This window comes from Pan troglodytes, chromosome 5 (genome assembly GCF_028858775.2).
Source record: "Pan troglodytes isolate AG18354 chromosome 5, NHGRI_mPanTro3-v2.0_pri, whole genome shotgun sequence".
Lineage (NCBI taxonomy): Eukaryota > Metazoa > Chordata > Mammalia > Primates > Hominidae > Pan > Pan troglodytes.
In genome coordinates, this window is record NC_072403.2 from 83318492 (window position 1) to 83335916 (window position 17425).

At 37.5% G+C, this 17425-nt stretch overlaps 1 protein-coding gene and 1 non-coding gene across 11 annotated transcripts in view; both read right to left on the reverse strand.

The window, feature by feature from the left end:
* The window catches only part of LOC462815 (putative uncharacterized protein encoded by LINC00472), a 242395-nt gene that overhangs the window by 190258 nt on the left and 34712 nt on the right, over nt 1–17425 (reverse strand). The window lies entirely within an intron of this gene.
* On the reverse strand, nt 2807–2878 carry MIR30C-2 (microRNA mir-30c-2). The gene has a single exon (NR_032060.1). It is a non-coding gene; the product is annotated as a microRNA mir-30c-2 (primary transcript).

A 17425-nucleotide genomic window follows, 5' to 3' on the forward strand; every position in this document is an offset into this window, starting at 1 on the left:
TTTGCAAGGAAAAAAAATAATCTTGTTTGTGCCCTAATTGAAGAGTACTGATGATTAACAGTACAAACCATAGCCAACGCCACAGACATTCCAACTGGTTCAGCTTACACAATTCTGACTGCAAAATTAAAGTTGAGCAAACTTTCCACTCTATAGGTGCCAAAATCATTGCACTCAGATGAGCTGCAGAAAAGAGCAGAGCTTTCAATGGAAATTTTACACAAGTGAGATCAAGGTCTTAAAGCTTTTCTTTGAAGGATTGTGATAGGAGATGAAACATAGCTTTACTGGTATGATCCTGAAGACAAAGCACAATCAAAGTAATGGCTACCAAGAAGGGGATGTGGTGCAGTCAAAGCAAAAGCCAAGCAGTCAAGAGCTAAGGTCATGGCAACAGTTTTTTGGGATGCTTAAGTCTTTTTGCTTGTTAACTTTCTGAAAGGCCAAAGAATGATAACATCTACTTATTATGAGAGTGTTTGGGGAAAGCTAGCCAAAGGTTTAGCAGAAAAATGTCCAGGAAAGCTATACCAGACTCCCTCTCCACCATGACAATGCTTCTGCTCATTCTTCTCATCAAACAAGGGCAATTTTGCCAGAGTTTCAGTGGAATGTCACTAGGCATCCACCTTACGGTCCTGATTTGGTTCATTTGGACTTTTGTTTCCTAATCTTAAAAAAATCTGTCAGAGCACCCATTTTTCTTCAGTTAATAATGTTAAAAAGATGGCACTGATGTGGTGAAATTCCCAAGACCCTGTTCTTTAGGGATGGAATAAATGTCTGGTATCATTGCTTACAAAAGTGTCTTGACCCTGATGGAGCTTACTCTGAGAAATAAAATTTATATTTTTTATTTGTAGCTTTTAACTCAATGTTTCCATGAATATTTTGAAGCCCCCTCATATATATATTTTTATATATATAAATATATATAAAAATATATATATATAAATATATATATAAATATACAAATATATATAAATATATATATATATAACTTCTCAAGCATGCTTAATAATCCTACTTACCCATGTCACAAAACAGGCTAGTTGACAACTAGAACATATCTAGAATAATAATACTAAACAAAAACCAAAATTATATAGCTTTATATCAAAGTTTTCCATAGTCAATGAAAGAAATATTCTGGAATATTTAAATACACTTGGTTTTGGAGGACAAGGCAATAAAAAGATTGAATAAAATTAGATATTTTACATAGATACACAAGATGTTTATATTTTGACACATTATATATTTTCTTGTAAATTCCATGAGAAAAAGGACTTTGTTTCTGTTCTCTGCTATATCCCGTGCCTAGAAGTTCACATAGTAGATGCTCAATAAATAATTCTTGAATGATGAATGAATTTCAGCATATATTTCAATAAGCTTTGAAACACCTACATTCATGACTAAAAGTTAACCATAAATTTAGGTCTGGAATATTTGAATGTCCCCCCTTTTAATTTAGGCAGAATAATAAAATGCTATGGCAAAGCATATGCATCATTCTCTGCTGCTTAGAGTTGCTTTTCCCCTTACCCATATTATCTGCCTCTCCTAGCAGAAAGCAAAATTTCAAACATCTATAACAATTATTTCTTTGAGAAGACTGTAGAGCATTGTTTCAAAGAGGGTTTTCTTAAGCCTGTAGGCAAACCTAAAAAGGTAAATGACTCAATCAAGCTGGAGTTGCTCAGCAAGCACTTCAACAGTGTCTACCACTGTTTCAAGGCCAGCCTGTTCAAATACTTCCCTGAAATCACATGCTAAAGTCATTGTATTTAAACTTTTTTTCTATAAACTCATATGAAACAATTACTCCTATTGTATTAGGCTCTACAGTCAGTGCGGAGGTAAAATTAAAAGCTCCTCTAATACTTCTAAAGTAGTAGAGTGTCTTTTAGTTTAAATGACTGATATATGCTGATATGCCAAGACTAGAGTAATTTTGTTCAGATTTGTTTAATTTTTAATAGAAGCATTAAGTTAATTATTTAACTTCTTAAGGGCTTGTTATATAAAAATATGCCTTATTTAAATATTCTCTTTAACAAGAAGGCTTATTTCATATTAATTTTAAATAAATCAGCAATGGACTCAAATTTCAGGTAAGTTACATTCTAGATTAGATGTTTAATAGACCTTTGATTTAAACAATTTACATGAAAGAGTTTTTCTGGTTAAGGCTGAACTTATGAGTTCGTTCTATAGATTTTTCTTAAAATTAACTTCTTGCATCCCATCCCTTACCTCTACATTTTCCTTCCTCTCCCGTCCTCCAACAACAATTCTATTTTTTCCTGAAATGTGTAACTATATTCTAGCTTTAAAGAGCAGACCTTATTGTTTGCCATTACAATTCCTAAAGCATGGGGCTCCAAGGTGCCTCTTTGATCCCTGATAAAATAGCAAGTCCAAGGACACTAGAATTTTTGCTTCAAGAAAAGCAGACTTCAGTGTGGAATGCTCTCAGGTTAAAGGAGAAATGTTTAGCTTAACGTATAGGTAATGTGTTGCTTTTACAGATCAGACTGCAGCAACCCACAAAATGTAGCCTCATACAAGTTAACCAGAACTTTTGTCACTTGGGTATTTGGTAATCTTTTTTTTCTTTTTAAACTAAGTGAAACAGTTCAAAGATAACTGATATTATAGATTATCTTACATTTCTTTGGATGACTTAGTCAATTCACCTTTTTTCCTTTTACAGTTGACCTCAGAAACAAACACGGGATAGGATCAATTCTAAGACATAGAAATATTCAAAATCCATTTCTCTTTAGTTGACTTCCAAGGCAGAAAGAGTAAACAGCCTTCTCCCAGCTTTCTTACTTTCCACAGCTGAGAGTGTAGGATGTTTACAGTATCTGTCGCTCAGTGCTCTCTAGGACGGGGTTGGCAGTCAGCAGCACAAGCCTCAGGAAACCCAGTACCATTTGAAGATACCATAATATGTCACAGGAAAAGATCAGAAAAGTATACTTGGGACTAAATTATGGCTCTCTTAGGAGTAGGGTTGGAAGGGTGGGTGGGGAGGCTATATGACACTTACTTAGTGCTGCCTGCTCAGTTCTTGTTTTCTTCCTGTTTTGCACATCCTAAGATATTCCTAAGGTCTCTAGCTTTGAGCTTGCACACTCACGGATTTGGTTAATTTTGGATTTTCAATATTCTATGCTTTTCCAAAAGGGTTTCAAAATATTTGCCAAATTCCTTCCTTAAACAGTACATAATCCCTTTCTGACTGTTGGGAGACATGAAATGCAGCTTCTCACTCTCTGGGCTATACAACTTTGTTTCAGCTCACTCCTGCACAGAACTGAGAATAATGGCTAAACTGTGCCTGGCTAAACAGAAGACCAACAGTTTAATTACTGAAAGTTAGTTACCTTAATGATGGGATACACAGTAATAAATTTAATCAAATGAGCAAAAAGTAAATATGTTAGAATACAACTTTACATGCATAAAAATGGTATATTGCAAATTGCTAATATAATGCTAAAATTATTTTAAAAATTCATATTCGGACAGAAGTGAACCTACAATTAGAGGCATACACATGAATGGAGTCAGTTGCTTCCTAAAGTTATTTTCTAAGAATGACTTATTCAAATAGTTCTTGGACTTCATTTGCTAAACTGGTCTAAGGTACACAAAATACTTGGGTGAAGAAGAAAGTCATCATTACTATACATCTCAGAACAACCCTACCTGATAAGAGACTACATTGTAAACCCAGGTGGCATATAATTCCAAACTGTTACAGGATCTTATTCATTTCATTCATTCATTCATTCATTCATTCAACAAACAATTGTGACTGCCTGCCATATATCAGCAATGTTTTAAATTCTAGGTGATGAGAAATGAAGGGTATCATCCCTACCTTCGAGAAGGACACAGCTTAATTTGCAAGACAGACACATACACCATTATTATAAGTGTTATGATGGGTCAAAAGACACTTCTGAGTTGGCTAATAGCCAGGCTGAGTCTTGAAGACTGAATAAAATTAGCTAGGTGAAGATGGTGCTAATGGGAATTTGGAAGGGGTGGGCAGTGAAGAAGAGAGTGTAGCTTAAAGTGTACCAGAAAGAACAGTCATCCGATAGAGAAAGAAAGACAAAGGTAATGTATGCTGAGGCCTTTAAGAATTCAGCAGAGGTGGAGTCAAAGATGCATGTGGGTGAAGGGTAAGGGGAGAGACACAAGGGAAAGATGGGAGTCCTTATGTGCCAGGTTAAAGGGTTTGGGCATTATCTCCAAACGATGGGTACGAGTGAAAGATAGTAAGCAGGCAAGTGGGATGACCATGTCAGTACTTTAGAGAATTTACTCTAGCTTTAAGGTGGCAGGTAAGGAAAACAGGAAAAGAATCACTGCAGTAGTGTAAGGGAGAGCATGGGAGCCTTAATTAGGGAAGAGGCAGTAAGAACACAGAGAAAATGAATATGAGAAATTATAAAGACAAGAAGAACAGCAGAATTCAGTGAGTGAGTAGCTGAGGGGAGAGGCACTGTGGAGATGGAGAAGTCATGGGTAATTCACAAGCCTGGCCTGGGCTTCATAAGGCCTTTCATGCAGGAGGGAAAGAATAGGAAGAGAAGTGGAGAAGGAAAGAGCCCTAAGAATGATAACTTGAATGGGCTGGGCTGCAAAGTTATGACCCCATGCTCAGTGAATACTGAATTCTGTCACAACTGAAAGGGTGAAAACACTTGAAGAACTAAATCACACAAACCTGTTCTTTATTCTGTTTCTGCACTTCTGCTTACTCTTCTACCTGGCAAGTGCCCATACAGTCTTCAAATCCCAAATCAAGTATTCTCTCTTGTGAATCCTCTCTGGTCATTGTCATCCCTAACACCCACACCCCTCCCCCAACCTGAGGAGGAATTGTTCATTTTTCCTTTTACCACCATTATACTGTGCCTAGGTCACATAATTGCATATGCCTAGATCACAGAACTGATACTTTATTACAATTATTTGTTTACCTATCCATCTCTCTACTAGGGAAGAAACACCATGTTTCGTTTAACTTAACTTCATTTCATCAGAAGAAATTCACAACATGTATCCAGGGTTTGTCTGGTACTAAAGGAGGTTCTCAGTGAAGGTTTGATGAATGAATGAATGAATGAATGATGCCATCTACCACCTGACAATGGGTTAACAATGTTAAGATGATTATTCAGGTTTTAAAAATCTCTAAATAAAAAATATATACCAGTTTCTAAAACTTTGTTTTTATTCCCCCAAAATTCAAGGTTAGGCTGTTTTACTTTTCTAAGAACTCATAGCTAAGAAGAGAAAGCAATCTCTCCTTAAATGATGGCATTAACTCCTGGAAAGTTAACCTTTTATGAAGGCAGCCTTATTTTAAAATTTTATTTTCATGATGGATTTCAAGTGAAGAAAAACCAGGATACGCAGTAAATGCAGAGAAGAAATCTATGTAAACAGTTTAAAAATAGACAAGAATGAAAGAAAATGGTCATAAAATGTGGGTATCAATACTGAATAATTATGTAAGAGCTTAAAATGTTCTACATGGAAAGAACCACACCTTATTAAATAGTCACTAAAATAATTTTAGCTACATGAAATGATTTTAACTTCTTAAAGTCAAGTCTGAAAAGTTCCTTTTGTAACGTGAAAGCCACTCTCTTTTGCTTCAGTAGGGCTTCTGATGTAATAGGCATTTTAGTCACATAAAACTAATCTCCAATAAACTAGCCTTTGGTCATTTTTAGTTATGAATGAAAATACATTTATTTCAAATGTAGATTATATTTGATCAAATCTGTCACATTCTGTATCAAAAAAATCTTATCCATTGATTTAAAAATATTCTGCAGTATTACACATCAACTTTCAGGATACACAGTGGCTTTTCCCAACTCCCAATGTTCATTTTTTAAATTAAAATGTAGCAACTTTACAGTATGTAAAGTTTTTAATTTAAAAACTTACATTTTTAAAATTAAAATGTAGCAGCTTTACAGCCATGAATGATTCACTGGAGAAAAAACACTGTTCCCAGATTTAAAGCTTAATGTATCTTGTATACAAGGATGTTCTGCAGCTCATGCCCTGCCCAGTAATGGGCTTTACTCCTTCTTTTTTTTTTTTTTGTTCGAGATGGAATCTCGCTCTGTCGCCCAGGCTGGAGTGCAGTGGCGCAATCTCGGCTCACTGCAAGCTCCGCCTCCCGGGTTCACGCCATTCTCCTGCCTCAGCCTCCCGAGTAGCTGGGACTACAGACGCCTGCCAACACGCCCGACTAATTTTTTGTATTTTTAGTAGAGACAGGGTTTCACCGTGTTAGCCAGGATGGTCTTGATCTCCTGACCTTGTGATCCACCCTCCTCGGCCTCCCAAAGTGCTGGGATTACAGGTGTGAGCCACTGCACCCTGCCAAGGCTTTACTAATTCTTAAAGTCAGGCTCCAGGTCTCCTATAATGGTGGATTTTAGAGATGGAAGGAAAATTCCCCGGTGAGGATGCTTCTTTGCATCTTATTCTTTGGGCATATCTCCACAAGCGACTTTGCCACCTGCTCCCTTCCCTTGCCTAGTCTAACATTTGCCATTTCATCTTCCATTCAGCTTTCACCTTGCCTAGTATATGGGATGGACATTTAATGGAAAATTATCATTCCCTAGTTGAAATCAAGATCCAAATCTCCCATATGTGACAAACACATCCTTAAGGAATACATGGAAATTTCCAAGGAAAAACTATGAGAAAATCATAATGAAAATGTAACAGTACACACCCTATTTTAAGCCTCCTTCACTTACAGTAACTTATAAAGGTTCTTATACTAGTTTGCTTTTATTTACCCTGGATCCTAAAGGAAAATTACAGCATAGAATAACTCACTACAGTTAAAAATACATGGAAAATCAACAGTAAATGTGACTTTACAGTAGATAAAAGAACACAATATGTTCATAAAATTTATGGAGATTTAGCCAACTCAAAGATTCCATGGTTTTATGAAAATACCCTTTGCTCTGAGAAAGTCCACTTCCTCTTTAATTAACCTTCTCATGTTCATCCCAAGGGAAAAGCTCTCTCCACTCTGACCTCAAAGTGTGGTAGTTTGAATCTGTGCTTGATGAGATTCTGTCTCAAATTATTACTGTAGCTTAAATTAACCTGTTTAAATTTAAAATGTAGTAAATTCTATAGTGGAGGGAATAGCTGGAATTCCATGTCCTCTTTCTATTGAATGGTGTGGGCAGAATCAAAGTTAGGAGACCAGTCAGTCTGATATAACCTATTCAATCATGGTTTCCTTAAAAATTCTTTGGGCTCTTGATTCCTGTATTTTTTTTTTTCTTTTTCACACTTACTGTTTCATTACATTGGTGTGGCCAGAAGAAAAAAAGACAACCTTGTTCTGATGAATTTATATATATATATATATGGAAAATATATATGAATTTCATATATATGAAATATATATGACAATATATATGAATTTCATATATATGAAATAGATATGAATTTCATATATATGAAATAGATATGAAAATATATATGAAATTCATATATATGAAAATATATGAATATATATTCAAAATATATATGTGAATATATATATTTTTTAGCTGCCTATCAATATTAGTTTCCTTTTAAGTGTGCAAATTTCCAAAAAAAATAACATTATGGGAACTTTTTTAACAATATGAGTTTACAGTTGGATTTCCAATGAAAGTGATTTTAAAAAAAAAACCAAGATTTTCTTATAGACAATTTTTGGAGTCCTTTCCCCAATATATTCTATGAGCAAGGTTACAAGCTAAAGAACATTCTGATATTTTGGGCTATAATAAATAATCGTGGGTCTTATGTTTAAAAGTTAGCTAATTTTAGTTTACAGTGATGGTGATGGGATCTGTGACACTGTGACAAAACAGAAGATATTCTAGCCAGTGTCGCTGAATTGAAATATTCATTTAAAAACTTAATCTGCATATGCTAATAATTGCTTTTTAATTTAATCTGGAAAACGGTAGTCCTGCCAATATTTTAATTAAATCTAGAATATTTACTACAGGCATATTGGAATGTCTTTGGAAATAACTGTTACTGCTATAGAATACCAAATTATTATAATAATACTTAGTGGTATGAGTTCAGATTTTGATGAGGCATTATTGTTCCAATGAAGAGGTTTTACCAGTATAAAAGTTACTTTGACCAAATACTATTATGTATCAAACACACAGGTAAGCGACCACCCATCTCTGTATTTAACACAGTATATGTGCACGCGTGTGTGACAGGGAGGGATATCTGGAAACGATAGTGTGAGTTACCACTGGAGAAAAGAGGAGGGGATGGGACTAGAACTTGGGTATCAAAGATGATTTCAACCTTATTGGCAATATTTTAAAAGGATAATGTACTCATGTAACATGTATACAAATTTGAAAATTACATCTGGTCATTTAAATTTAAATTCTTTCTTGAGCCAAATTAGAGATAGGGTTCACTTGAAATTCTAGCTTCCCTAGACAGTTGATTAACTTTGTGACCTTGAGTACTCTTAGAACCCTCTCTGAGCCTCAGCTTTTATAAAATGATAAAACATTATGGTATCTTACAGGGTATAAAGGTACATTCTCAGTAAGTATACATTCTCAGACGTACTTTATACCACCAGTCCCCAACCTTTTTGGCAGCAGGGACCAGTTTCATGGAAAACAATTTTTTCATGGATGCGGGGGCGTAGTGGGGGTATGGTTTCAGGATGAAACTATTCCACCTCAGATCATCAAGCATTAGTTACATTCTCTTAAGGAGCGGGCAACCTAGATCCCTCACATGTGCAGTTCACAATAGGGTTGGCACTCCTATGAGAATGTAATGCCACCACTGATCTGACAGGAGGCGGAGCTCAGGCTGTGATGCTCATTTCCTACCACTCACCTCCTGCTGGGCAGTCCAGTTCCTAACAGGCCCTGGTTCAGTCCAGTTCCGTGGCCCAGGGGCTGGGGACCCCTGCTTTATCCCGTACTGTTGGTATGAATCTTTCCAATTTTACCATGTAACAATGTCTTTCTTCTTCCAGCCTAACTTCATTTTTTTTCCCCTGTATTTAGTGCACAGATCTTTTTTTCAAGCCAAAGGTGGAAATGTAAGGGACATTGGCTGCTTTCTCCATCAGGGCTTCTGGCCCATGTCTCTCTGTTATAGAAAGTGATGTGCAACCAGGATGGGAGAGGCCTCTTATCATCCTAGTTGATAAAATGATTCCTTACAAAAAATGGTCTAGAAAAAAAAAAGAGTAACAAATTTAAAAGGAATTTTTTTAAAACCTCAAACCGTACCACCAGGTGTCACTATAACCCAAAGCACTGCTGGTAATTTTTCCATTCAATTGTAAAGAAATGCAAAAACTCCACATTTTAAGTAAATGAGTACTGTCTTACAAGGCTTTCCCTGTCGGTAACTTACTTTGCCACACAGTTACTAAACTGAATATTCTAAACAGATGAGAAAAGGCACAAGCCTTATTTTTTAAAAAATTGTAAATAGTGATTAATGAACGCTAAATGATTTATAATGCAGTAAGATATTTATGGGTCAGGGATTTCGTATTTTCAGTTTGGCCTTTTGGTGGGAAAACCTGAAGGTCCATATGATTATGGTGATCTGTCATTTAACTGAAACAGATTCGTCCAGGGAACAAGTGAGTCCAGCCGACTGCCTGACATTTTTCTTGTTCTATACTCTATACTCGGTTCACCTCTTAAAGATATAAAAAATAACAAGTGAAAATTCTAACTAGTAAAATTATAATAATAGATTACAAAATTCATTTTAGAGATAATTTATTTTAATAACTACCCAGATATTTTAACATCCTTTTCATACTGTTCTTAGTTTCTTTTTTTTTATGCTTTATACTCTTTTATTCTATTCATTATTTTTCATTTTTATCTTTATCAATTCATTCCTCAAACTTTTTTTTTCTTTGTTTTTTTTTTTTTTTAATTATACTTTAAGTTTTAGGGTACATGTGCACATTGTGCAGGTTAGTTACATATGTATACATGTGCCATGCTGGTGCGCTGCACCCACTAACTCATCATCTAGCATTAGGTATATCTCCCAATGCTATCCCTCCCCCCTCCCCCCTCCCCACCACAGTCCCCAGAGTGTGATATTCCCCTTCCTGTGTCCATGTGATCTCATTGTTCAATTCCCACCTATGAGTGAGAATATGCGGTGTTTGGTTTTTTGTTCTTGCGATAGTTTACTGAGAATGATGGTTTCCAATTTCATCCATGTCCCTACAAAGGATATGAACTCATCATTTTTTATGGCTGCATAGTATTCCATGGTGTATATGTGCCACATTTTCTTAATCCAGTCTATCATTGTTGGACATTTGGGTTGGTTCCAAGTCTTTGCTATTGTGAATAATGCCGCAATAAACATACGTGTGCATGTGTCTTTATAGCAGCATGATTTATAGTCATTTGGGTATATACCCAGTAATGGGATGGCTGGGTCAAATGGTATTTCTAGTTCTAGATCCCTGAGGAATCGCCACACTGACTTCCACAATGGTTGAACTAGTTTACAGTCCCACCAACAGTGTAAAAGTGTTCCTATTTCTCCACATCCTCTCCAGCACCTGTTGTTTCCTGACTTTTTAATGATTGCCATTCTAACTGGTGTGAGATGATATCTCATAGTGGTTTTGATTTGCATTTCTCTGATGGCCAGTGATGATGAGCATTTTTTCATGTGTTTTTTGGCTGCATAAATGTCTTCTTTTGAGAAGTGTCTGTTCATGTCCTTCGCCCACTTTTTGATGGGGTTGTTTGTTTTTTTCTTGTAAATTTGTTTGAGTTCACTGTAGATTCTGGATATTAGCCCTTTGTCAGATGAGTAGGTTGCAAAAATTTTCTCCCATGTTGTAGGTTGCCTATTCACTCTGATGGTAGTTTCTTTTGCTGTGCAGAAGCTCTTTCATTTAATTAGATCCCATTTGTCAATTTTGGCTTTTGTTGCCATTGCTTTTGGTGTTTTGGACATGAAGTCCTTGCCCACGCCTATGTCCTGAATGGTAATGCCTAGGTTTTCATCTAGGGTTTTTATGGTTTTAGGTCTAACGTTTAAATCTTTAATCCATCTTGAATTGATTTTTGTATAAGGTGTAAGGAAGGGATCCAGTTTCAGCTTTCTACATATGGCTAGCCAGTTTTCCCAGCACCATTTATTAAATAGGGAATCCTTTCCCCATTGCTTGTTTTTCTCAGGTTTGTCAAAGATCAGATAGTTGTAGGTAAACGGCGTTATTTCTGAGGGCTCTGTTCTGTTCCATTGATCTATATTTCTGTTTTGGTACCAGTACCATGCTGTTTTGGTTACTGTAGCCTTGTAGTATAGTTTGTAGTCAGGTAGTGTGATGCCTCCAGCTTTGTTCTTTTGGCTTAGGATTGACTTGGCGATGCAGGCTCTCTTTTGGTTCCATATGAACTTTAAAGTAGTTTTTTCCAATTCTGTGAAGAAAGTCATTGGTAGCTTGATGGGGATGGCATTGAATCTGTAAATTACCTTGGGCAGTATGGCCATTTTCACGATATTGATTCTTCCTACCCATGAGCATGGAATGTTCTTCCATTTGTTTGTATCCTCTTTTATTTCCTTGAGCAGTGGTTTGTAGTTCTCCTTGAAGAGGTGCTTCACATCCCTTGTAAGTTGGATTCCTAGGTATTTTATTCTCTTTGAAGCAATTGTGAATGGGAGTTCACTCATGATTTGGCTCTCTGTTTGTCTGTTGTTGGTGTATAAGAATGCTTGTGATTTTTGTACATTGATTTTGTATCCTGAGACTTTGCTGAAGTTGCTTATCAGCTTAAGGAGATTTTGGGCTGAAATGATGGGGTTTTCTAGATAAACAATCATGTCGTCTGTAAACAGGGACAATTTGACTTCCTCTTTTCCTAATTGAATACCCTTCATTTCCTTCTCCTGCCTGATTGCCCTGGCCAGAACTTCCAACACTATGTTGAATAGGAGCGGTGAGAGAGGGCATCCCTGTCTTGTGCCAGTTTTCAAAGGGAATGCTTCCAGTTTTTGCCCATTCAGTATGATATTGGCTGTGGGTTTGTCATAGATAGCTCTTATTATTTTGAAATACGTCCCATCAATACCTAATTTATTGAGAGTTTTTAGCATGAAGGGTTGTTGAATTTTGTCAAAGGCTTTTTCTGCATCTATTGAGATAATCATGTGGTTTTTGTCTTTGGCTCTGTTTATATGCTGGATTACATTTATTGATTTGTGTATATTGAACCAGCCTTGCATCCCAGGGATGAAGCCCACTTGATCATGGTGGATAAGCTTTTTGATCTGCTGCTGGATTCGGTTTGCCAGTATTTTATCGAGGATTTTTGCATCAATGTTCATCAAGGATATTGGTCTAAAATTCTCTTTTTTGGTTGTGTCTCTGCCAGGCTTTGGTATCAGAATGATGCTGGCCTCATAAAATGAGTTAGGGAGGATTCCCTCTTTTTCTATTGATTGGAATAGTTTCAGAAGGAATGGTACCAGTTCCTCCTTGTACCTCTGGTAGAATTCGGCTGTGAATCCATCTGGTCCTGGACTCTTTTTGGTTGGTAAACTATTGATTATTGCCACAATTTCAGCTCCTGTTATTACTCTATTCAGAGATTCAACTTCTTCCTGGTTTAGTCTTGGGAGAGTGTATGTGTCCAGGAATTTATCCATTTCTTCTAGATTTTCTAGTTTATTTGCGTAGAGGTGTTTGTAGTATTCTCTGATGGTAGTTTGTATTTCTGTGGGATCGGTGGTGATATCCCCTTTATCATTTTTTATTGCGTCTATTTGATTCTTCTCTCTTTTTTTATTAGTCTTGCTAGCGGTCTATCAATTTTGTTGATCCTTTCAAAAAACCAGCTCCTGGATTCATTGATTTTTTGAAGGGTTTTTTGTGTCTCTATTTCCTTCAGTTCTGCTCTGATTTTAGTTATTTCTTGCCTTCTGCTAGCTTTTGAATGTGTTTGCTCTTGCTTTTCTAGTTCTTTTAATTGTGATGTTAGGGTGTCAATTTTGGATCTTTCCTGCTTTCTCTTGTGGGCATTTAGTGCTATAAATTTCCCTCTACACACTGCTTTGAATGCGTCCCAGAGATTCTGGTATGTTGTGTCTTTGTTCTCGTTGGTTTCAAAGAACATCTTTATTTCTGCCTTCATTTCGTTATGTACCCAGTAGTCATTCAGGAGCAGGTTGTTCAGTTTCCATGTAGTTGAGCGGCTTTGAGTGAGACTCTTAATCCTGAGTTCTAGTTTGATTGCACTGTGGTCTGAGAGATAGTTTGTTATAATTTCTGTTCTTTTACATTTGCTGAGGAGAGCTTTACTTCCAACAATGTGGTCAATTTTGGAATAGGTGTGGTGTGGTGCTGAAAAAAATGTATATTCTGTTGATTTGGGGCGGAGAGTTCTGTAGATGTCTATTAGGTCCGCTTGGTGCAGAGATGAGTTCAATTCCTGGGTATCCTTGTTGACTTTCTGTCTCGTTGATCTGTCTAACATTGACAGTGGGGTGTTAAAGTCTCCCATTATTAATGTGTGGGAGTCTAAGTCTCTTTGTAGGTCACTCAGGACTTGCTTTATGAATCTGGGTGCTCCTGTATTGGGTGCATAAATATTTAGGATAGTTAGCTCCTCTTGTTGAATTGATCCCTTTACCATTATGTAATGGCCTTCTTTGTCTCTTTTGATCTTTGTTGGTTTAAAGTCTGTTTTATCAGAGACTAGGATTGCAACCCCTGCCTTTTTTTGTTTTCCATTTGTTTGGTAGATCTTCCTCCATCCTTTTATTTTGAGCCTATGTGTGTCTCTGCATGTGAGATGGGTTTCCTGAATACAGCACACTGATGGGTCTTGACTCTTTATCCAACTTGCCAGTCTGTGTCTTTTAATTGGAGAATTTAGTCCATTTACATTTAAAGTTAATATTGTTATGTGTGAATTTGATCCTGTCATTATGATGTTAGCTGGTGATTTTGCTCGTTAGTTGATGCAGTTTCTTCCTAGTCTTGATGGTCTTTACATTTTGGCATGATTTTGCAGTGGCTGGTACCGGTTGTTCCTTTCCATGTTTAGTGCTTCCTTCAGGAGCTCTTTTAGGGCAGGCCTGATGGTGACAAAATCGGTCAGCATTTGCTTGTCTATAAAGTATTTTATTTCTCCTTCACTTATGAAGCTTAGTTTGGCTGGATATGAAATTCTGGGTTGAAAATTCTTTTCTTTAAGAATGTTGAATATTGGCCCCCACTCTCTTCTGGCTTGTAGGGTTTCTGCCGAGAGATCTGCTGTTAGTCTGATGGGCTTCCCTTTGAGGGTAACCCGACCTTTCTGTCTGGCTGCCCTTAACATTTTTTCCTTCATTTCAACTTTGGTGAATCTGACAATTATGTGTCTTGGAGTTGCTCTTCTCGAGGAGTATCTTTGTGGCGTTCTCTCTAGTTCCTGAATCTGAACGTTGGCCTGCCTTGCTAGATTGGGGAAGTTCTCCTGGATTATATCCTGCAGAGTGTTTTCCAACTTGGTTTCATTCTCCGCATCACTTTCAGGTACACCAATCAGACGTAGATTTGGTCTTTTCACATAGTCCCATATTTCTTGGAGGCTTTGCTCATTTCTTTTTATTCTTTTTTCTCTAGACTTCCCTTCTCACTTCATTTCATTCATTTCATCTTCCATTGCTGATACCCTTTCTTCCAGTTGATCGCATCAGCTCCTGAGGCTTCTGCATTCTTCACGTAGTTCTCGAGCCTTGGTTTTCAGCTCCATCAGCTCCTTTAAGCACTTCTCTGTATTGGTTATTCTAATTATACATTCTTCTAAATTTTTTTCAAAGTTTTCAACTTCTTTGCCTTTGGTTTGAATGTCCTCCCGTAGCTCAGAGTAATTTGATCGTCTGAAGCCTTCTTCTCTCAGCTCGTCAAAATCATTCTCCATCCAGCTTTGTTCCGTTGCTGGTGAGGAACTGCATTCCTTTGGAGGAGGAGAGGCGCTCTGCATTTTAGAGTTTCCTGTTTTTCTGTTCTGTTTTTTCCCCATCTTTGTGGTTTTATCTACTTTTGGTCTTTGATGATGGTGATGTACAGATGGGTTTTCGGTGTGGATGTCCTTTCTGTTTGTTAGTTTTCCTTCTAACAGACAGGACCCTCAGCTGCAGGTCTGTTGGAATACCCTGCCGTGTGAGGTGTCAGTGTGCCCCTGCTGGGGGGTGCCTCCCAGTTAGGCTGCTCGGGGGTCAGGGGTCCAGGCAGTCTGCCCGTTCTCAGATCTCCAGCTGCATGCTGGGAGAACCACTGCTCTCTTCAAAGCTGTCAGACAGGGACATTTAAGTCTGCAGAGGTTACTGCTGTCTTTTTGTTTGTCTGTGCCCTGCCCCCAGAGGTGGAGCCTACAGAGGCAGGCAGGCCTCCTTGAGCTGTGGTGGGCTCCACCCAGTTCGAGCTTCCCGGCTGCTTTGTTTACCTAAGCAAGCCTGGGCAATGGCGGGCGCCCCTCCCCCAGCCTCGCTGCCGCCTTGCAGTTTGATCTCAGACTGCTGTGCTAGCAATCAGCGAGATTCCGTGGGCGTGGGACCCTCCGAGCCAGGTGTGGGATATAGTCTCGTGGTGCGCCGTTTTTTAAGCCGGTCTGAAAAGCGCAATATTCGGGTGGGAGTGACCCGATTTTCCAGGTGCGTCCGTCACCCCTTTCTTTGATTGGGAAAGGGAACTCCCTGACCCCTTGCGCTTCCCAGGTGAGGCAATGCCTCGCCCTGCTTCGGCTCGCGCACGGTGCGCGCACCCACTGGCCTGCGCCCACTGTCGGGCACTCCCTAGTGAGATGAACCCGATACCTCAGATGGAAATGCAGAAATCACCCGTCTTCTGCGTCGCTCACGCTGGGAGCTGTAGACCGGAGCTGTTCCTATTCGGCCATCTTGGCTCCAAGCGAGACTGTTCTTAGTTTCTTAAAGACAAACTTGTAGCACTGCATTTTGTGTTTTAAAAAATATAGATGTAAAGTATATGGCAACTATAGCACCAAAGGATAGACGGGAGGTAAGCAGAACTTTAGTGTTGCAAGATTTATATACGTAAAACCAAGGTTAATTCGCAAATAGTTTTCATTGTGATAAATTAAATACACATATTATAGTCCCTATAGTAATCATTATAAGAAGAATGCAAAGAAATGTAGCTTTAAAAAGACAACAGAATTAAAATGGTAAAATAAACATTTAACATAAAAGAAATCAGGAAAAGAAGGACTGAGGAACAAGCAATATATGAGAAAAATAGAAAACAAACAGTAAAGTGGCAGAACTAAATTCAACTAGATCACTAATTACAGTAAATGTAAGTGGACTAAACACTCTAATGAAAAGTCCTGTTAGGGCCAAGCTGTATATAAAAGCTAGACACAACTATATGCTATCCATAAGAGGTACACCATTCAACCTCAATGGCTTAAGCTTTAATCTATCCGGCTATTTTCCATTATGATAGTTTGCTTCTCATTAAAAGTGGAGTCTCCTACAATTATCCATTGTCGACTTGTGAAACAGCAACTGTCTCTATCTTGGTCATTGTGTTGCCTTATAGGTTTACAAGGTCATAATGGGCAATAATCATGTTTACCACATTATACTACCAACTGCACACTCCTCCATGTGGGTAAGGATTATATGTACTTGGTGATGATAACATGCTTTTATCACTTAGATTTGCTTCAGAAAACACAGCTGGTACAACATGTTTACAGCTGTAATTCCATCAGTTACTGTTAAAACTGAATATTATAAATTCTCCAAATAGTTAGAAAAAGAAAATGTACGAATTAAAATGTAAAAATAGTTCTTCCATTGAATTACCTGAATAAACCACATGCTAAAACAGTTCTGGATTAATGATTAATCAGGCTTTCATAATATTAATAGCTAACATTTTTCAGTGCTTTCCATGTTCCAAGCACTGTGCAAAGTGCTAATTATCCTAACACTGCAAATAACTCCACACAGAAGAGGAAGCTGACACTTAAACTTGCTCAAACTCACCCAAGAGTTAGATCTAAACTCAGATTTACTTTTTCCAGCATCTATGTAAACATGCACAACATAGAGAAAGTATAAATGAAAGGAAGTACATTTTGGTTCTAAAAGCTTGATATTAACATTGATTGATATTTTAAAAGTAGGCAAGGCTCAGATGTATCTGAATATTCCACAGCCTCTTATGACTTCATGGGGAATTATATAGGATTTCAAGTTAATTCTCTGGGGATCATGCAATGTCTTTATCAATCCTTGTCTATCAACATTTGAATATGCAAAAATGAAATCAAGAATCTCTGCT